An 18,625-nucleotide genomic window follows, 5' to 3' on the forward strand; every position below is an offset into this window, starting at 1 on the left:
CAGAGGCGAATATTAGACATAATAAGGTTATATTTGAAGAAGAGAAAGAGAAAAGGATTGAACACAAAAGGTGCAGAAAGACAGGCGGAGAAAAGGGGGGAAAACAGGCAGATGTGACTGCCCAGCTAACATGGCTAGGGAGAGAAAACATGTTTGTGATGTTACATGTAATGTTCCCTTGATGTTTGAGTATCCAGTATTCTGTTTTTAGGTCAATATTCTATGTATGTTAGCAAAAACCTCCTGAGAACCTACTAAGCATGTTCTAGATATGTTTCATGGGATGTTGCAAGAACATTCATGTGTCCAGTTCTGAAGGTTAGGAGAATATTCCATCGACGTTACACCAAACATACACAGAACATTGTTGCCATGTTCTCAGAATATTAGATACTAATTTTCTAAGAACATTGTTGCCATGTTCTCAGAATATTAGATACTAATTTTCTAGACATGTTTCATGGATGTTGCCTGATGATCCCACAGAAATGCCCCCCACCTGAGATTTACTTCAAAGTGCATACCCCCTATTGCTTACACCTATCCAGTTGTTTCAGATCTAAGGAGAAGGGGGTCAGTGTTTTCTTCTCGACAGGGCCTAACTATACTTGCACAATAATCGGATTGATCTGAAATAACTGTATAGGTGTAAGTAGCAGGTTGAATGCACTTTGAAGTAAATCGCAACTCTGTTAAAAGTACACTCAAGAAAAACGATTTTATTAAAACATTTATTTCACCTTTATTTTAGCATGGAGTCCCATTGAGATGTAGATCTATTTTGCAAGCTGGGATCCCTTTATAGTGTATACAGTGTCTTCAGAAACTATTCACACCCGTTTACTTGTTCCACATGTTGTTTTACAGCTTGAATTTAAATTTAGATGTGTCACTGATCCACACACAATACCCCAGAATGTTAAAAAAAATATATTTTTTTAAATGAGTCAATAAGTATTCAATCCCTTTTGATATGGACAGCCTAAATAAGTTCAGGAGTATAAACAAATCACATAATAAGTATTGGGTGATACATGTTTTTTAATAATACATTTTGAATTCAGGCTGTAACACAACAAAATGTTGAATAAGTCAAGGGGTATGAATACTTTCTGAAGGCACTGTAAGTGAGCATGCACAATGAAATCCTGTATGTCAAAGTGTGTCAAATATGTAGGTTGAGGCCTCCCGGGTGGCGCAGTGGTCTAAGGCACAGCATCGCAGTGCTAGCTGTGCCACCAGAGACTCTGGGTTCGAGCTCAGGCTCTGTCGCAGCCAGCTGCAACCCGGGAGGCCCATGGGGCGGCGCACAATTGGCTCAGTGTTGTCCGGGTTAGGTAGGGTTTTGCCGGCAGGGATATCCTTGTCTCATCGCACACTAGCGACTCCTGTGGCGGGCTGGGCGCAATGCGCGCTGTCTAGGACGCTAGGTGTACGGTGTTTCCTCCGACACATTGGTGCGGCTGGCTTCCGGGTTGTGTATCGGAGGACGCATAGCTCTCGACCTTCGCCTCTCCAAAGTCTGTGCGGGAGTCCAGTTGTTAAAAACAGTATGTTAAAAGTTTGTCCTTAATCTTGCCCACAGTCAAAGAGCTGTGAATGGATCAGTAGTTAACCAATCTGTGCCGTGATTGGCTTGAACATCAGGTTACATCCTGACAATTGATACACATGCATGTTCTTGCAACGTTCCCATTAAACGTGTCTAGAATTGTTATATCATACAGTATGTTCTGAGAACATGGAAGCCATGTTCTGTGTATGTTTCGTGGGATGTTAATGGAATTATTGGAGAACATGGTAACCACGTTCTGGGTAAGTTCTATTTGACATTAAGGGAATGGTCTCTTGGAAACAGTCCTTGAACATTCCTATGAAAACGTTAGGTAATGACCTAAAGAGACTTAACGGAATGTTCTCAAAATGTGGGAACGTTTATTGTTAGCTGGGTGGATGAGTCCTTTAATGTCATGTGGTTAAGAGTTCTCATTATTTCACAATCAATTAATTGACAAGGGGCTCTCTGCTTTGAGGAGCAGATTTCCACAGAACAAAGTAACAGAACCACCAATCTCACCCCCCCTATCATACATTGGATTTCTTCATGATGCAGACTTCAAGATTCAGTCATCATAATTATTCCCCAATTGATCCACCAAACAGGGCTGACTGTCCCCGCCAAATGCCCCAAAGTCTGGAAAAATAGTTTAGTAGGGGTTGTGTTTGGAGTTTGTTTTGGGCGAACAAACTCCACTACACCAAATCGGACTAGGCTGACGTCATAGCAATTGATTTGATGTTAGGAACAGAGCTATTTTAGAATGAGAGGAAACATAATTAAGTTGAAAAATAGAATTGGGTTCCACATTTTAATTTGACATCCTGTAAACACAATCAATCTCAACCACAGAAAATAACAGTACAAAACTTATTTCCCTTAAAACCCTTTTCCCATGTTTCTGTTGCCAAGCTGTCATTACTCCAACCACTCCATTTCTTCGCTAATGCCCAGTGGAAATGTCCCTGGATGTGTATATTGATATATCAATGGTATAGTTCAGACTTATTGGCATTTGATAATTGATAAGTGCTGTCTGAGTGGAGAATGTTTTTAATTCTTCAGTGGGGGGAACAGACGTTAATGTGGGCTACAGCGGGAGGGAGGCTGCTAATAAATTAATGCTATTACAAGGAAGCTCTGAATTCAAAGAATCATTTATTTATTTATTTATTTATCTCGCCTTTATTTAACCAGGTACCCACTTGAGAACAAGTTCTCATTTTCAACTACGACCTGGCCAAGATAAAGCAAAGCAGTGCGACAAAAACAACAGAGGTACACATTGGATAAATAAACATACAGTCAATAACACAATAGAAAATCAATCTACAGTGTGTGCAAACAAGGTCAGGAGGTAAGGCAATAATTAGGCCATAGTGGCAAAGTAATTACAATTTAGCAATTAACACTGGAGTGATAGATGTGCAGATGATGATGTGCAAGTAGAAATACTGGTGTGCAAAAGAACAGGAAAAAAATATGGGGATGAGGTAGGTAGTTGGTTGGATGGGCTATTTACAGATCGGTAAGCTGCTCTGACAGCCGATGCTTGAAGTTAGTGAGGGAGATATAAGACTCCAGCTTCAATGATTTTTGCAATTTGTTCCAGTCATACGCAGTAGAGAACTGGAAGGAAAGGAGGCCAAAGCAAGTGTTGGCTTTGGGGATGACTAGTGAAATATTCCTGCTGGAACGCATGCTACGGGTGTTGCTATGGTGACCAGTGAGCTGAGAAGTCTTTGCCTGGTAAAGCTCTGCCTTACAGATAACCTGGAGCAGGTGGGTTTAGCGACAAATATGTAGCGAGGACCAGCCAATGAGAGCATACAGGTCGCAATGGTGGGTAGTATATGTGGCTTTAGCGACTAAATGGATGGCACTGTGATAGACTGCGTCCAATTTGCTGACTAGAGTGTTGGAGGCTATTTTGTAAATTACGTCGCCAAAGACACGGATCGGCAGGATTGTCAGTTTTACGAGGGTGTGTTTGGCAGCATGAGTGAAGGAGGCTTTGTTGCGAAATAGGAAGCTGATTCTAGATTTCATTTTGGATTGGAGATGCTTAATAGGAGTCTGGAAGGAGAGTTTACAGTCTAGCCAGACACCTAGGTATTTGTAGTTGTCCACATATTCAAGTCGGAACCAACCAGAGTAGTGATGCTAGGCGGGCGGGTGCGGGCATATTGAAGAGCATGCATTTAGATTTACTAGCGTTTAAGAGCAGTTGGAGGCCACGGAAGGAGTGTTGTATGGCATTGACAATCATTTGGAGGTTTCTTGTTGTGGCTGTTATAACCTGTTATGGCTGCAATCCCGATACCGGGATCGATATGACAACTACCAGTGAAAAGAGGGCGCCAAAATTCAAACCACAGAAATCTCATAATTACAATTCCTAAAACATACATGTGTCTTATATCATTTTAAATCTATTTTCGGTATTAATACCACCAAAGTGTCCCATTTCAAATAGGCTTTTCAGCGAAAGCACTACAAACGATTATGTTAGGTCTCCACCAAACCACAAAAGCACAGCCATTTCCAGCAAAATATAGCCTTCACAAAAACCAGAAATAAAGATAATTCAAGGTTAGTGATTAATTATCTTCATCAGATGACACTCATAGGACTTCATGTTACACAATACATGTATGTTGTTTGATAAAGTTCATATTTACAGTATATAAAAAAAATCTGAGTTTACATTGGCGCTTTAGATTCACTAGTTCCAAAAACATCAAGTGATTTTGCATAGCCACATCATTCAACAAAAATACTCATCATAAATGTAGATGATAATATAGTTATACACATGGAATTATAGATATACCTCTCTTTAATGCAACCGCTGTCAGATTTTTAAAAAACTTTACGGAAAAGGAAATGCATGTAATAATCTGAGATGGTGCTCAATTTAAAAACACCACAGCCGCAAAGATGGCGTCAACATAAACAAGATATGACATGATAAATATTCCCTTACCTTTGATGATCTACATCAGAAAGCACTCCAGGAATCCCAGGTCCACAATAAATGTTTGTTTTGTCCGAAAATGTCCATTATTTATGTCCAAATACCTTCTTTTGTTAGAGCGTTTGGTATACACATCCAAACGCTAATTCTGGTCAGTGTTATATCGGACAAAAACTTAAAGTGATATTACCTGTCGAAGAAACATTTCAAACTAAGTAAAGATTCAATCATTAGGATGCTTTTAACATATAGCTTCAATAAAGTTCCAACCGGAGTATTCTTTCTTGTCTTCGTGAGCAATGGAACGCAAGTGACTACCATGAGAAAAAAGTGGGATCACAAAATGGCTGCTTGATGGACAGCTGATATATTCTGCTCTCATTCACTCCCACAACAACATAGAAGCCTCATTATAATTTCTATTGATGGTTGACATCTAGTGGAACCCCTAGGCAGTGCAACATCATTCATATCTCAAAGGGATTTCATTGGGGACTCTGGTGAATAGATACAAGCTCAGATTTCTGACCTCCTGTTTTGATTTCAACTCAGGATTTTGCCTGCCAGTTTGAGTTCTGTTATACTAACAGACATCATTCAAACAATTTTAGAAACGCCAGAGTGTTTTCTATCCAATACTAATAATCATATTCAAATATTAGCAACTATTACGGAGGAGCAGGCCGTTTGATATGGGCTCCTTTTCATCTAAGCCCCTCAATACTGCCCCTGCAGCCATAAAAAGTTAACACAGTGTCCAAAGAAGAGCACGATGTATACAGAATGGTGTCATCTGCGTAGAGGTCAAATAAATAATAATCAAATAATCACCCGCGCAAGATCGACATCATTGATATTTGCAGAGAAAAGAGACCCTGTGCAACCCCCATAGAGACTGCCAGAGGTCCTGACAACAGGCCCTCCGATTTGACACACTGAACTCTATCTGAGAAGTAGTTAGTGAACCAGGCGAGGCAGTCATTTGAGAGACCAAGGCTGTTGAGTCTGCCGATAAGAATACTGTTATTGACAGAGTCGAAAGCCTTGGCCAGGTCGATGAAGACGGCTGCACAGTACTGTTTTGGTGGTTATGATATCCTTTAGGACCTTGAGCGTGGCTGAGGAGCACCCGTGACCAGCTCGGATACTGGATTGCATAGGGGAGAAGGTACGGTGGAATTCGAGATGGTCAGTGATCTGATCGTTCACTTGGCTTTTGAAGACTTTAGAAAGGAAGGGCAGGATGGATATAGGTCTGTAACAGTTTGGGTTTAGAGTGTCTCCCCCTTGGAAGAGGGGGACGACCGCGGACGCTTTCTCATCTTTAGGAATCTCAGGCGATACGAAAGAGAGGTTGAACAGACTGGTAATAGTGGTTGCGACAACAGCTGTGGATAATGTTAGGAAGAGAGGGTCCAGATTTTCCAGCCCAGCTGATTTGTATGGATGCTAGTTGCTGCGGGGGGTGCAGAGCTGTTGGCCGGGGTTGGGGTAGCCAGGTGGAATGCATGGCCAGCCGTAGAGAAATTCTTATTGATATTCTCGATTTTCATGGATTTATCGGTGGTGACAGTGTTTCCTAGCCTCAGTGCAGTGGGCAGTTGAGAGGAGGTCCTCTTATTCTCCATGGACTTTACAGTGTCCCAAAACTTTTTGGAATAGTGCTGCTGGATGCACATTTCTGTTTGAAAAAGCTAGCCTTTGCTTTCCTAACTGACTGTGTATGTTGGTTCCTGACTTCCCTGAAAAGTTGCAGATCACGGGGGATATTCGATGCTAATGCAGAACGCTGGTCAAGAGGAGATAGCAAGGCCAGCTCGCAGAGGTGTTTTAGGGAGCGTTTGACAGTGATGAGGGGTGGTCGTTTGGTTGCAGACCCATTACGGATGCAGGCAATGAGGCAGTGATTGCTGAGATCTTGATTGAAAATAGTGAAAGAGCGGGAAGACTGAGGAACAAAGGGTGAAGCTGTGCTATAGTAAATACAATATCTTATGCATTCTAAATAACCGCCCATTTGGAAAATGCTGCACTTCGGTAGGTTGGTGGTAGATAGAAGGCCGTGTTGCCAAACCGAGTCCTTTGTCCTTTGAAGAATGTCTCTGCTGGTAAATTGGGTATGTTGTAGTAACATTGTTGTGTGGTAGACGGGATACTCTGTCTGTTCCTTCCAACCTGCATTTGCAGCTGCTGTTGCTAACTCAACGGCTAGGAGGTATTTTTTATTTTTTTCACCTTTATTTAACCAGGTAGGCTAGTTGAGAACAAGTTCTCATTTGCAACTGCGACCTGGCCAAGATAAAGCTTAGCAGTGTGAACAGACAACACAGAGTTACACATTGAGTAAACAATAAACAAGTCAATAACACAGTAGAAAAAAGGGTCTATATACATTGTGTGCAAAAGGTGTGAGGAGGTAGGCAAATAATTACAATTTTGCAGATTAACACTGGAGTGATAAATGATCAGATGGTCATGTACAGGTAGAGATATTGATGTGCAAAAGAGCAGAAAAGTAAATAAATAAAAACAGTATGGAGATGAGGTAGGTATAATTGGGTGGGTTATTTACCGATAAGACTATGTACAGCTGCAGCGATTGGTTAGCTGCTCAGATAGTAGATGTTTGAAGTTGGTGAGGGAGATAAAAGTCTCCAACTTCAGTGATTTCTGCAATTCGTTCCAGTCACAGGCAGCAGAAAACTGGAACGAAAGGTGGCCAAATGAGGTGTTGGATTTAGGGATGATCAGTGAGATGCACCTGCTGGAGCATTACTGGAGTATTATTTCTGTAGTGAATAAGAGTTCAAAGTTCATACCATTCGCAAGCAAAGCTCACGCTGATGTTGTCTTCATTCTGTAGTTATTCATTCTGTAGTTATTTTCTAAACCATTCTGACATCGGACCGTCGTCCTCACATCCTCGGAACAGGAGGTCATATTGTTATCAATGCTCTATATAGGAAGGGAGAGGAGGGCGTGTTTTAAAAGTTTTATAGCCCATGTCCCTTCACAAGGGCGGGCCACTGATTGAGAAGAGCCCTTCCTTATGAAAACCCAAATCTCACATTTTAGAATCTAAAATCACATTTCATCCCGTCACGAATAATTTCATATTCAAATATTTAAATTGAACAGCAATTCCATGTGAATCCGATAACTCTGATGTGTAGACTTTCCACTGTAGAGTTTGTCATCTTATCATTGATAAGAATGTCTCAGATGACAACCGAACTGACATCATATTCATTAAGTACCACCGCATATGTTCAATTGGTAGGATTACCAGAATATAGTTAATTTCCCCCCATCTTCTGATGTTCCCAGAATCTCTATGTTAACTAAGGGTTTTGCAAATGTAACATCCGTAGGGTAGAGAGAGGAAAAAGGGGGGGGGGGGGGGGTATTTATGACTGCCATAAACCGTCCCCCAGGCCAACGTCATGACAGTGGTTCCAAAATTATTCCATTTAAGATTGATGGATGCCACTGGGTTCTTGGAGACTTTCAATGCGGCAGAATAATTTTGGTACCCTTCCCCAGATCTGTGCCCCACCGCAATCCTGTCTCGACGCTCTACAGACAATTCCTTCGACCTCATGTCTTGATTTTTGCTCTGACATGGACTGTCGACTGTGGGACCTTATATAGACAGGTGTCTTTCAATCAATTGAATTTGTCCAATCAATTGAATTTACCCCAGGTGGACTCCAATCAAATTGTAGAAACATCTTAAGGCTGATCAATGGAAACAGGATGCACCTGACCTATATTTCGAATCTCATAGCAAAGGGTCTAATTAATTATGTCAAAGTATTTCTGCTTTTTATTTTTAATACATTTGCTAAAGAAATTAAAGCCTGTTTTCACATTGTCATTATGGGGTACTGTGTTTAGATTCATGAGTATTTTTTTGTATTTAATCCATTTTAGAATAAGGCAGTAATCAGAACCCTTGACTTTTTCCACATTTTGTTACGAAAAAATGATGTCATGACTTTAGAAGTTTCTGATAGGCTATTTGACATCATTTGAGTCAATTGGAGGTGTGCATGTGGATGCATTTCAAGGCCTACCTTCAAACTCAGTGCCTCTTTGCTTGACATCATGGGAAAATCCAAAGAAATCAGCCAAGACCTAAAAAAAAAGAAATTGTAGACCTCCACGAATCTGTTTCATCCTTGGCAGCAATTTCCAAATGCCTGAATGTACCATGTTCGGCTGTACAAACAATAGTACGCAAGTATAAACACAATTGGACCACGCAGCCATCATACTGCTCAGGAAAGAGACGCGTTCTGTCTCCTAGAGATGAACGTACTTTGGTGCAAACAGTGCAAATCAATCCCAGAACAACAGCAAAGGACCATGTGAAGATGCTGGAGGACACAGGTACAAATGTATCTATATCCACAGTAAAACAAGTCCTATATTGTCATATCCTGAATGGCCACTCAGCAAGGAAGAAGCCACTGCTCCAAAACCATCATACAAAAGCCCGACTATGGTTTGCAACTGCACATGGGGACAAAGATCGTACTTTTTGCAGAAATGTCCTCTGGTCTGATAAAACAAAAATAGAACTGTTTGGCCATAATGACCATCGTTATGTTTGGAGGTAAAAGGGGTAGGCTTGCAAGCCGAAGAACACCATCCCAACCGTGAAGCATGGGGTGGCAGTGTCATGTTGTGGGGGAGCGCTTTTCTGCAGGAGGGACGGGTGCACTTCACTAAATAGATGGCATCATGAGGAATGGAAAATTAAGTGGATATATCGAAGCAATATCTCAAGATATCAGTCAAGAAGTTAAAGCTTGGTAGCAAATGGGTCTTCCAAATGGACAATGACCCCAAGCATACTTCTAAAGTTGTTGCAAAATGGCTTAAGGACAACAAAGTCAAAGTATTAGAGTGGCAATCACAAAGCCCTGACCTCAATCCCATAGAAAATGTGTGGGCAAAACTGAAAAAGCGTGTGTGAGCAAGGAGGCCTACAAACCTGACTCAGTTACACCAGCTCTGTCAGAAGGAATGTGCCAAAATTCACCCAACTTATTGTGGGAAGCTTTTCGAAGGATGCCCAAATCGTTTGACCCAAGTTAAACAATTTAAAGGCAATGCTACCAAATACTAATTGAGTGTATGTAAACTGCTGATCCACTGGGAATGTGATGAAATAAATAAAAGCTTAAATAAATCATTCTCTCTACTATTATCCTGACATTTCACATTCCTAAATTCCTAAAGTGGTGATCCGAACTGACCTAAGGCAGGGAATTTTTACTAGGATTAAATGTCAGTAATTGTGAAAAACTGAGTTTAAATGTATTTGACTAAGGTGTATGTAAATTTCCGACTTCAACTGTATGTAAATGTGATATTTTTGTTATTTATTTTTTATAATTTTGCTCAAATTTGAGCCTGTGTCACAGAGCTGAGCATAGCGCTAGGTTTATTCATCATCTGCATAGTGAGGAAGGAGAGGCAGGGACATGTTATGTTTAGACCCAGCATTCAGTGCGAGCTTCACGTTTCTCTGTCCTTGATAGTGTGGATAAGTACAGATGTAGAATCTTAATTTGAGCCAGTTTGCTACAACAAGAAAATAATCCTGCAGCAACAGGAAATGCCAATTATTATGTCGATAAGAAGTCATGTATATTTTTTGTAGGTGTTGATACATTTTATGTTAGGGCAAATTAAGTCTGGCATTTTAAAGTGGAAATTACAAACTTTGGAAGCCTTTTTAAACCTTGAATACACTACAAGTTTGCATTGCCTGTTGTGCAGGAAAATTCTCATCAACAAAAGATTGATCAAATTAAGATCCTTCATGTGTATGTGTATCAAACAGAGTGTGTTCATCAATGTCCCCAGGGTCATAGCCCGTATGCAGAGCATTGAAGGGTATCAAATCCCTATCCCTCCACTGCTCTCACCATCTCTCAGCTCAGAAAAGGGAGAGTGACAGAGTGTTCCATCTTCAGTGTAATACCTGTCATCACTCTCGGCTGTTTTCTATTGAGATGCTGAAAATATAGTATCTTACTGTATCATAGCAATAAAGGAGCCAAGAGTAGTGCATCATGGGATTGATGCGGTCGTACAAAAACAACTTACTTAAGTAAGGTTTTACAGGGCCACCCAAAGACCAGGAGTTATCTTTGAAACCAATCACAGAGGACAACCCACCTCTGAACCTGCTCTTTAAACACATAATAGTCAATTTAATCTAGAGCAATTATGTGTCGCTCTGGTTAACTGCTTCAGGGATGTTCTCTTGACATTTGAGAATCACTCTGTGCCTGGAAAAGACTGTCCATTACAGGAACACTATGTACCTTGTTCTGGTCGGGTTGGGTTTTTGATGGCTTTCATGTTTCATCCAACCTCTGAAGGTTGTCTGGAAAAGGAAAGGAAAGTGACTTGGATTGAGTTGCCTGCATAGCAATCAGTGTGCCCTCTTAGTCTCAGTGTCAACATACAGCGTTGTAAACAAATGCCTCCATCCCCCAACCTCCTTACCTTGTCCCTCTCTGTCATTCTGACAGGGGCGAGCACTGCCAGCTTGCAGCGCAGCACCACATTGTGTAAAAGACTGCCAATGTATCTGTGTGATGTACCATAAAAGAGGAAGGACAAAGGAGAGACTTCAGTTTTTAATGCAAATTTAATCTCAACCCCAGAGATGTTTTTTTTATATTGTCATGTTATTCCTTGGACAATGGCTTGTCACCGCTTCTTTCGGTTTTTAGCAGGACTGTCGCCTTGGTGCCAGCGGTTGTTTCTTGAAGCAGCGTGGGCATGGGCACCACATGCCAGGGCAGCAGGGGATCAGGAGGACCTGTGCCGAGTGGGCACAGGGCTGTCACGAGAGAGAGAGAGAAAGAGAGAATATATAAAATATAGAGAGCGAGGCGGCTGCTTTTCAGCCAGTCTACCAACACTCTGACATTTTCCTCTCCTGCCCTGACCCTGTAATTCCTCTCTGTGGATTAGTGTTGTAATGAGAGCAGGGCCTGCTAGATTCTCGGTAGCAGTGCTGTAGTCTTGACACAGACACACAACTGTGTCCTCAAAAAAAAGAAGAAGAAAAAAGACACCTTTTCCAAATTTCAACTGTAATTATCCAGTCACATTAACAAAGACATAACATTCTCAACAATGACATACACGGAGTGTATAAAACATTAGGACCACCTGCTCTTTCAATGACATAGACTGACCAAAGGAATCCATATGAAAGCTTAGACATCACCACTTCAATCAGTGAAGATGAAGAGAAGGAGACAGGTTAAAGAAGGATTTTTAAGCCTCGAGTTAATTGAGACATGGATTGTGTATGTGTGCTATTCAGAGGGGGAATGGGAAAGACAAAAGATGTAAGTGCCTTTCAAAAGGGTATGGGAGTAGGTGCCAAGCGCACCGGTTTGAGTGTGTCAAGAACTGAAATACTGCTGTTTTTTTTTACCGTCAACTGTTTCCCTTGTGTATCAAGAATGATCCACCACCAAAAGGACATCCAGCCAACTTGACATAACTGTGGGAATCATTGGAGTCAACATGGGCCACCATTCCTGTGGAATGCTTTCGAAAATCTTGCAAAATCTTGCGACTTGCTCTTACACCAGTGTCCCTGTTCATACCCTATCTATACCCTATTCGTAGGGTATAAATAGGGTATGGTCCATTTTACAGTTGAGTGAACCAAACCATTCTTCTTCCCCATCTGCTCTGTGAGATATTCTGTCTATTTGTTGTCTCTGGCTATTTTATTGTAAACACATGCATGAAGTCTTAGGCTTTCACGTTGCTCATGCAGGAGTTGTGTGTGTATGTGTTGGCAGGCATTGTGGCAGCATTATGTTGGCATGTGTCCTGCTGAATGGACAGCCAGAGTGAGGAGCACTCACATGGGTTACTGCAGCTACAGATGTAGGATCTTAATTTGATCACCTTATTGCAGTAGAACTGTCACGAAATGCAGGATATTGTAGTGTATTTGAGTTTCAACAGAACTGCTCATAGTGTGTTAGAGGTGCAAGAGAGAAAAGCCACTAATCCATACCACTTCCTACATTTACATACAGAGTACACACATTTTCCATACTGTCACAGAATTACTCATATTGTGTTAGTCACGAAGCATGACAATTTTTCTTGTTTCTGCACGTTCTGAGACGAAAGTTAGATTCTGTAGCGTTTTGAAGATGGAAAATAACATGTCAAAAGGTACTGGCTGAATCAACAATAGGTTGAAAAGTTAATAAATAGGTTTGCTCCATGAAAGTAGTCATCTTTCATCTCCTCTCTCTCTCCGTCTCTTTCTTTTCATATCTCTGTAGCTCTCTCTTCCAAGTTTCCTTCCCTTTTCTACTGCCCCAAGTATTCATCTAACATGGAAAGCTCGGGTCAATTAGAGCATGATGGACATAAAATAATGAAAATAAATTAAATTAAACAAATTACTTTTTGTTACTTATTGTTCAAGGTTTTAACAATCTCATGCTGCTGTTCGGTTGTAATTCCATCCAAGTGAATGTCTACAACCACACAGAATGAGAAAGAAATAATGAAACACAGAACCTGAATTGATAACTGCATCTAAAGCCTTAGACTCAAAGGTCTGGTTGCTGTGTCAATGTTAGATAATAGTTGACTGGTATGCCCTCACCCATCTGAGCGGACGGCTGTGAATGCCCTCACCCGCTAGTACACTTATGCTGACTGTGATTTGGGTTCTGACCCTCCACAGGATGTCCGGTAAGAACAATGCTGATGCTTCTCCTTTCGGTATATGTATTTCCTTTTCCTCTTCACCAACACACATTAAGCACACACACACTTTTGGCTATACCATGAATCTTGACTGGGAGTGAATCTTGTGTGGCAGACAAGGGGGTTTGGTCAAGACATTTACACAGATCAGACACGGACAGAGTTAGATTAGCTCGATTTCAAGGGTGTTTTTTTAAACAACAAAGAAAAATAAAAGAATCTCCTTCAGGAGACCTCCTCCGGGATACCGTCTTCTGGGCTCCGGGGTCTTGCTGTATCCTGGGGGAACCAAACTGAGCTCCCTCCGTTATCCCTGGGACTGTGCACAACTATACAGGGGTAACCTCTCTTCCCCCAGTCCTCTCTCCCGTGTGCTTTATGGGACTCATCCAGCTGGTGAGCAATCAGCCCCTTGATTACTCACCAAGCACAATCAACCCCAATTAGTCCTGGCAGGAGAGCCCGTCGAGACCTGGCACATCCAGCAGAGGGAGCCATCGCCTCGTGATGTCGACTCCTGTCACCAGGCCTCGATGATTCTCCCCCTGGTGGCTGACCTGCTGTACGCCACACTTGGTGGAATACTACAATCCACATTAATTGTAGTTCTATAAGGCAAAAACATGCACAACATAACAGTATCAGTAAAGTGTCATAATACGCAAAATAAAAATAATGCTATATAAACATGATTGAATAAGAATAAGATTACACTATTTACATACAGCTATTAACAGAGCAGCATAAACATGAACCTAAAGATGAACCTCTTGTAGGACAGAGAGAAACCAATTACTAAGACTGACAAGATAAAGATTTATGGCACCCCCTCTGGCCTATATTAGCATCCACTAAAAGGCCTCTAACCTAAAGTGCCTAGCCTCTGCAGGCCACAGGCGTCACAGAACAAGTGGATGTCCCTAAGCGAAGACGGGGAGTCCATCTCTGGGCTGGTGTGGCACCTTGGAAGGGCTATCTGGTGCAGGTCTGTAAGTTCTTTCTCCGACTCTGGGGTGATGTACCCCAGCAGGTCGTATTGCTATCCAGGACCTTGTAAATAGCGTGCATGGTAACTGTAGGACTTGTACGACTGGCGGGACTTGTACAACAGGGTTTCGGACTGACAGTGCAAGCTTACCCCAAGGAACGTTTGTCCACAAGGGCCTTGGCATCTTCCTTGTCAGTCAGGCTTTGCAAACAGTCGTCCATGTAGAAGGACTTCTCTATCGACTCTCTTGTCTTCTCCAGACCAACCTCACCATTGGTGGAACATCCCACGAGTGTCACTGCTGATGGCAACAGAGTGATCTCTAAATCTGAGGAGCACTGCAAGTAGAGGGGCCCAGCATGGGTCCTGGGAGCAGGAGCTTGCTAATGTGGTCCCCTTTGTACTTGAACGATCAGTTGAATAGCACAACATTCTTGCCGTTATGCTGTGGTGTGTGATGTACCAGCTAATGGCAGTGTCGTCTTCAGCGCCTGTCGCTAGCTTGACAGCGTAGCTGGCCTGCTACAACTTCTGAATCTTCGCTTTGAATGCTACTTTGAATGCTTGCTCTAGTGACTTTGCCAGCCTCTTCTCTGTGATGTGAGCAATGGGAGCACAGCTTCCTTAAGGGCTTGCAGCTGGGGCATGTTCTTGATGAAAAGGAGGGGAGTCGAGTAACGTTGGACTCCGTTCACTTCAACTCTCACTGCTCTTGCCTCCTGATCCTGATGAGATCTGGTGCTGATCTTCTTGCTGCGCCATGGCAGTACATCCATCTGCCACAACTTCTCAACCTGACTGAACAGGTCAGCAGATTGGAAAAGCGTAGAGGTGACATAGCATTGCTGGTCTGATAGGCTGTATTTCAGTCCCTGCGCAGTGCTCTGCAACCCAGGAGGGTCTTAATGTCAGCTGGGCCTGCTGCTGGGCCAAGACGGACTGATTCCACTGGTGTGATCAGGTGGGGGTGCATTCCAGGTGACTACCTTAAGAAGCTGGTTGAGAGATTGTAAAGAGTGTGCAAAACTGTAATCAAGGCAAAGGGTGGCTACTTTGAATAATCTAAAATATATTTTGATTTGTTAAACACTTTTTTGGTTAATACATGATTCCATAGTTCTGATGTCTTCACTATTATTGACAATGTAGAAAATAGATCAAATAGAACAAATAACTAAAAACCCTTGAATGAGTAGGTGTGTCCAAAATTTTGACTAGACATTTATCTGTTTTTCATTTCTTTTTAAGATGTCTCTTTCCCTTTGTCCAGCTGCTTCTGTGACTGATTTTTGAGTGAAGCTGATGAGCACTGTCCTGTAAAATGCTTTCAGGTTTTAGGAAGATGTGTTTTGTGTACAGGCTGGTGGCTGATTCTTGGTTTATACCAATTATCCTTCCCGCCGCCTTGATAAAGTGCAGAAGCTTGACTTGGGCTTGCACTCGCGTGTTTCCAAACACAAATATCAGACCAAAGAACAGCACACTCAGCAAGACAGATTTATAGAACATTTGTAAGATATGGTGGTCAAAATGTTTAAATTTGCAAGAAATAACTTTTTCTGTTTCAATTTCTTAATCTTTGACAAAGGCACAGTCATTGAATTTCAGTTTGTTTTCTATTCCGATTCCCAGGTATTTGTGTGCGGTGAATCGACTGATTCCCCAATGATATTTGTAGGGGTAGTGGAGTTTTGTTCTTTCTGAAATCAATTTCCATCTCTTTTGTTTTTTTGGTCTGGGTGGAGGAAACCCACAGCAGTGGTGTCATCTGCATCTTTAAAGAATTTGTGGGCTGAGTCAGTGGCTTGACAATCATTTGTGTAGAGTGTGTAGAGTATGGGTGAAAGTACACATCCTTGAGGGGCTACCGCATTAACCATTCAAGATGTAGAAATGGCGGAGTAAAGCTTCACTTGTTTCACAAAGAAACTATGAATCCACTTGATCAGTAGAGAGTTGACACCCAAATTCATAGCTTATCTACTAGTAGGTGGGGTTGGATGGTGTTAAACGCGCTACTGAAGTTAATTAATAACATTTTCTCTAGACTATTTGCCTTATCTAAGTGTTCATAGATATTGTTCAGCATGACCAATAACCTATTTTCAACACCCCTAGAGGCACAGAAGGTGAATTGGTTTGGATCTAATTGGAATGAGAGACCAGAGAGAATTTGTTTTTGAATTCATTTTTTCAAAACATTTCATAGGTACAAGGCTACAGGTCATAAATCGTTCTTTTCTCTCGGCCTGTTGTTTTTAGGTACTGGGACAATCAGTGACGTCTTCGATTCATCTGGAATTATCCCACTGTCCAGTGACAGCTGGAACAACTTCTGTAAAGGTAATAGGAGCTGGTCTGCGCATGCCTGAACTGCCTTGCTGCTGATGCCTTCTGGACCATATCCTTATTGTGGGTTGACACGTTGAAAGTATTGCTTGCCGTCCTTCACAGAGATCTGTATATCAACATCTGATATGCTGTCTATACGGTCCAAGTGTACTTTCTGCTGCGATATAAAATCACACGTCAAACCAACAATGAAAACTGCTCAAATAATTTCCAAAAGCAAGGTCTTTTCCGATTGTCAAACAATGTCTCTTTGGTTTGTAGCCCTTGCCAGGCTTTTCTACTGACCTTGTCCTTGAAAAGGTTTTCTAATTTGTCTTTGTATGCTGCCTTGCACTCCTTAATTTTGCTTTTGAGTCACGTCTGAGTATTTTTCCTTTCGTCTTTACTGCCACCTGATTTAAAAACTTTTTTTTTGATTGAGGAGCTCATTTAATTTCCAAGTTACCCACAGTTTATTATTGAGGAAGATGTTGACTTTCTTTTGGGGAATAACGAGATCCTCACAGAAACAGATGTACTCCGAGACAATATCCGCTGCCTCTTCCATGTCGTCGGCGCTGTCCGTCAGGGTCACCCAATCAGTGGACTCAAAACAGTTCTGGAGGATTTCAGTAGCTTCATAAGTGTCCTTGGAGTGTCCCTGAAGTAACATTGTTCAGGGGAATATGTGGGTCGTGTCAGGGTGTAGCAGCAAACCCGGAGCAATGCTCTGACCAGGAGGCAGGGTTGTCTTCCCTAATCGTACATGGGTCTCGCTGTCATATTGGATGTGGAACTTGATCTCTAGAAACTTCCTGTATTATGCTACATTACATGACCGAAAGTGTGTGGACACCTGCTCGTCAAACATCTCATTCCAAAATCATGGGCATTAATATGGAGTTGGTCCCCCTTTGCTGCTATAACAGCCTCCACTCTTCTGGGAAGGCTTTCCACTAGATGTTGGAACAATACTGCAGGGACTTGCTTCCATTCAGCCACAAGAGCATTAGTGAGGTCAGGCACTAATGTTGGGTGATTAGGCCTGGCTCACAGTCAGCGTTCCATTTCATCCCAAAGGTGTTCAATGGGGCTGAGGTCAGTGCTCTGTGCAGGCCAGTCAAGTTCTTCCACACCGATCTTGACAAACCATTTCATGCTGAGACAGGATAGGGTCTTCCCCAAACTGTTGCCACAATGTTGTAAGTACAGAATTGTGTATACTGTAATTGTATGCTGTAGCATCAAGATTTCCCTTCACTTGAAGTGGCCTGGCCCGAACCATGAATATCAGCCCCAGACCATTATTCCACCTCCACCAAACTTGACAGTTGTCACTATGCATTCGGGCAGGTAGTGTTATCCTGGCATCCACCAAATCCAGATTTGTCCTTCGGACTGCCAGATGGTGAAGCGTGATTCATCACTCCAGAGATCGCGTTCCCACTGCTCCAGTGTCAAATGGTGGCGAGCTTTACACCACTCCAGCCGACACTTGGTATTGCGCATGGTGATCTTAGGCTTGTGTCTGGCTGCTCGTCCATGGAAACCAATTTCAATGAGCACCCGATGAACAGTTCTTGTGCTGACGTTGCTTCTGGAGGCAGTTTGGAACTTGGTAGTAAGTGTTGCAACCGAGGACAGTCCATTTTTATGTGCTTCAGCACTCTGCTGTCCTGTTCTGTGAGCTTGTGTGGCCTACCACTTCACGGCTGAGCCTTTGTTGCTCCTTGACATTTCCAATTCACAATAACAGCACTTGCATTTGACCGAGGCAGCTGTAAGAGGGCATACATTTTACGAACAGACTTGTTGGAAAGGTGGCATCCTATGACGGTGCCACGTTGAAAGTCTCTGAGCTCCTCAGTAAGGCCATTATACTGCCAATGTTTGTCTATGGAGATTGCGTGTCTGTGTGCTCAATTTTATGCACCTGTCAGCACCTGTCAGTGTTGCTGAAATAGTCGAATCCACAAACTTGAAGGGGTGCCAC

General features: G+C 42.2%; 1 protein-coding gene across 1 annotated transcript in view; it reads left to right on the top strand.

Moving 5' to 3' along the window:
* LOC135524456 (cadherin-13-like) overlaps positions 1 to 18,625 on the top strand; it is a 579,537-nt gene that overhangs the window by 202,476 nt on the left and 358,436 nt on the right. The gene's annotated exons all lie outside the window — the stretch shown is intronic.

The sequence above is a fragment of the Oncorhynchus masou genome, chromosome 31, assembly GCF_036934945.1.
Source record: "Oncorhynchus masou masou isolate Uvic2021 chromosome 31, UVic_Omas_1.1, whole genome shotgun sequence".
Classification (NCBI taxonomy): Eukaryota; Metazoa; Chordata; class Actinopteri; order Salmoniformes; family Salmonidae; genus Oncorhynchus; species Oncorhynchus masou.